Source organism: Lampetra fluviatilis, chromosome 70, assembly GCF_964198595.1.
Source record: "Lampetra fluviatilis chromosome 70, kcLamFluv1.1, whole genome shotgun sequence".
Taxonomy (NCBI): Eukaryota; Metazoa; Chordata; class Hyperoartia; order Petromyzontiformes; family Petromyzontidae; genus Lampetra; species Lampetra fluviatilis.
Genome location: NC_136344.1, coordinates 57072 through 60632, shown reverse-complemented (window position 1 = coordinate 60632; position 3561 = coordinate 57072). Strand labels below are relative to the sequence as shown.

At 64.3% G+C, this 3561-nt stretch overlaps 1 long non-coding RNA gene across 1 annotated transcript; it reads left to right on the top strand.

Moving 5' to 3' along the window:
- Positions 1–1058: 1058 nt before the first annotated feature.
- On the top strand, positions 1059–1743 carry LOC144952800 (uncharacterized). The gene is made up of 3 exons (XR_013640699.1): positions 1059–1087; positions 1238–1260; positions 1696–1743. It is a non-coding gene; the product is annotated as an uncharacterized LOC144952800 (long non-coding RNA).
- The last annotated feature ends 1818 nt before the right edge of the window (positions 1744–3561 follow it).

The following is a 3561-nucleotide window of genomic DNA, read 5'->3' as shown; positions in this document are numbered from 1 at the left end:
GTGAGTGGGTGGGTGGGTGAGTGAGTGGGTGGGTGAGTGAGTGGGTGGGTGGGTGGGTGGGTGGGTGAGTGAGTGGGTGAGTGAGTGGGTGGGTGGGTGAGTGAGTGAGTGGGTGGGTGGGTGAGTGAGTGGGTGAGTGAGTGGGTGGGTGGGTGGGTGAGTGAGTGGGTGAGTGAGTGAGTGGGTGGGTGGGTGAGTGAGTGGGTGGGTGAGTGAGTGAGTGAGTGGGTGAGTGAGTGAGTGAGTGAGTGGGTGAGTGAGTGAGTGAGTGGGTGGGTGAGTGAGTGGGTGGGTGAGTGAGTGGGTGGGTGAGTGAGTGAGTGAGTGGGTGAGTGAGTGAGTGAGTGGGTGAGTGAGTGGGTGGGTGGGTGAGTGAGTGGGTGAGTGAGTGAGTGAGTGGGTGGGTGGGTGGGTGAGTGAGTGAGTGAGTGGGTGGGTGGGTGAGTGAGTGGGTGAGTGAGTGAGTGGGTGGGTGGGTGAGTGAGTGGGTGAGTGAGTGAGTGAGTGGGTGAGTGAGTGAGTGAGTGAGTGAGTGAGTGGGTGAGTGAGTGAGTGAGTGGGTGGGTGGGTGAGTGAGTGGGTGAGTGAGTGGGTGAGTGAGTGAGTGGGTGGGTGGGTGGGTGAGTGAGTGGGTGAGTGAGTGAGTGAGTGGGTGGGTGGGTGAGTGAGTGAGTGAGTGGGTGAGTGAGTGAGTGAGTGTCTCAATGTCTCCATGTCTCCATGTCCCCGTGTCCCCGTGTCTCCCCAGCTCTCTGTCCCTCCATGTTGTCCCACTGGGAGATGCAGAGCTCCGTGTCTCCAACGGTGTCTCTGGGGGACACGTGTTGTCTCAGGGAGACACGTGGTGTTGTCTCAGGGGGACACGTGTTGTCCCCGCGCGCGGTGTCTCTGGGAGACACGTGGTGTTGTCTCAGGGAGACACGTGGTGGTGTCTCAGGTGGACACGTGGTGTTGTCTCAGGGGGACACGTGGTGTTGTCTCAGGGGGACACGTGTTGTCCCCGCGCGCGGTGTCTCTGGGAGACACGTGGTGTTGTCTCAGGGAGACACGTGGTGTTGTCTCAGGTGGACACGTGGTGTTGTCTCAGGTGGACACGTGGTGTTGTCTCAGGCGGACACGTGGTGTTGTCTCAGGTGGACACGTGGTGTTGTCTCAGGGAGACACGCCTTGTCCCCGCGCGGTGTGTCTCAGGGGGACACGTGGTGTTGTCTCTGGGAGACACGTGGTGTTGTCTCAGGGAGACACGTGGTGTTGTCTCAGGTGGACACGTGGTGTTGTCTCAGGCGGACACGTGGTGTTGTCTCAGGTGGACACGTGGTGTTGTCTCAGGGAGACACGCCTTGTCCCCGCGCGGTGTGTCTCAGGGGGACACGTGGTGTTGTCTCAGGGAGACACGTGTTGTCTCAGGGAGACACGTGGTGGTGTCTCAGGGAGACACGTGGTGTTGTCTCAGGGGGACACGTGTTGTTGTCTCAGGGGGACACGTGTTGTTGTCTCAGGGAGACACGTGTTGTCCCCGCGCGCGGTGTCTCTGGGAGACACGTGGTGTTGTCTCAGGGAGACACGTGGTGTTGTCTCAGGTGGACACGTGTTGTTGTCTCAGGTGGACACGTGGTGTTGTTTCAGGTGGACACGTGTTGTTGTTTCAGGTGGACACGTGGTGTTGTCTCAGGGAGACACGTGTTGTTGTCTCAGGCGGACACGTGCACGTCCGTCTCCCCGTGCACCTGGCTGAGCAGGGCGCAGTGCATAGAGACCAGCAGCTTCCGCTGGCCGACACGCTCCGGCAGCAGCGTCTCTCGCAGGCGGACAACTCCACCGCGAGACACGCTCCTGGGGACACGGGGAGAGACAGAGACACGGAGTGAGACACGGGGTGAGACAGAGACACGGGGAGACGCGGTGAGACACGGGGAGACGCGGGGGGAGACGCTCCGGCAGCAGCGTCTCTCGCAGGCGGACAACTCCACCGCGAGACACGCTCCTGGGGACACGGGGAGAGACAGAGACACGGGGTGAGACACGGGGTGAGACAGAGACACGGGGAGACGCGGTGAGACACGGGGAGACGCGGGGGGAGACGCTCCGGCAGCAGCGTCTCTCGCAGGCGGACAACTCCACCGCGAGACACGCTCCTGGGGACACGGGGAGAGACAGAGACACGGGGTGAGACACGGGGTGAGACAGAGACACGGGGAGACGCGGTGAGACACGGGGAGACGCGGGGGGAGACGCTCCGGCAGCAGCGTCTCTCGCAGGCGGACAACTCCACCACGAGACACGCTCCTGGGGACACGGGGAGAGACAGAGACACGGGGTGAGACACGGGGTGAGACACGGGGTGAGACACGGGGTGAGACACGGGGTGAGGCACGGGGTGAGACGCTCCGGCAGCAGCGTCTCTCGCAGGCGGACAACTCCACCGCGAGACACGCTCCTGGGGACACGGGGGAGACACGGGGTGAGACACGGATACACGGGGTGAGACACGGGGTGAGACACGGGGTGAGACACGGGGTGAGACGCTCCGGCAGCAGCGTCTCTCGTAGGCGGACAACTCCACCGCGAGACACGCTCCTGGGGACACGGGGGAGACACGGGGTGAGACACGGATACACGGGGTGAGACACGGGGTGAGACACGGGGTGAGACGCGGGGGGAGACACGGGGTGAGACACGGGGGGAGACAGAGACACGGGGGGAGACGCGGGGTGAGACACGGGGTGAGACACGGGGTGAGACGCGGGGGGAGACACGGGGTGAGACACGGGGGGAGACAGAGACACGGGGGGAGACGCGGGGTGAGACACGGGGTGAGACACGGGGTGAGACAGAGACGCGGGGGGAGACGCGGGGGGAGATGCGGGGTGAGACACGGGGTGAGACACGGGGTGAACCGCGGGGTGAGACACGGGGTGAGACAGAGACGCGGGGGGAGACACGGGGTGAGACACGGGGTGAGACGCGGGGTGAGACGCGGGGTGAGACACGGGGTGAGACACGGGGTGAGACGCGGGGGGAGACACGGGGTGAGACACGGGGGGAGACAGAGACACGGGGGGAGACGCGGGGTGAGACACGGGGTGAGACACGGGGTGAGACAGAGACGCGGGGGGAGACGCGGGGTGAGACACTGGGTGAGACGCGGGGTGAGACACGGGGTGAGACAGAGACGCGGGGGGAGACGCGGGGTGAGACACGGGGTGAGACACGGGGTGAGACGCGGGGTGAGACACGGGGTGAGACAGAGACGCGGGGGGAGACGCTCCGGCAGCAGCATCTCACGCAGGCGGACAACTCCACCGCGAGACACGCTCCTGGAGACACGGGGGGAGACACGGGGTGAGACACGGTGAGACGCGGGGTGAGACACGGGGTGAGACACGGGGTGAGACAGAGACGCGGGGGGAGACACGGGGTGAGACACGGGGAGAGACACGGGGTGAGACACGGAGTGAGACACGGGGTGAGACACGGAGTGAGACACGGGGTGAGACACGGGTGTGTGTAGCGCGTGTGGTGCGGTGTGGTCTGTGTAGTGAGGGGTGGTGTGGTGTTGTT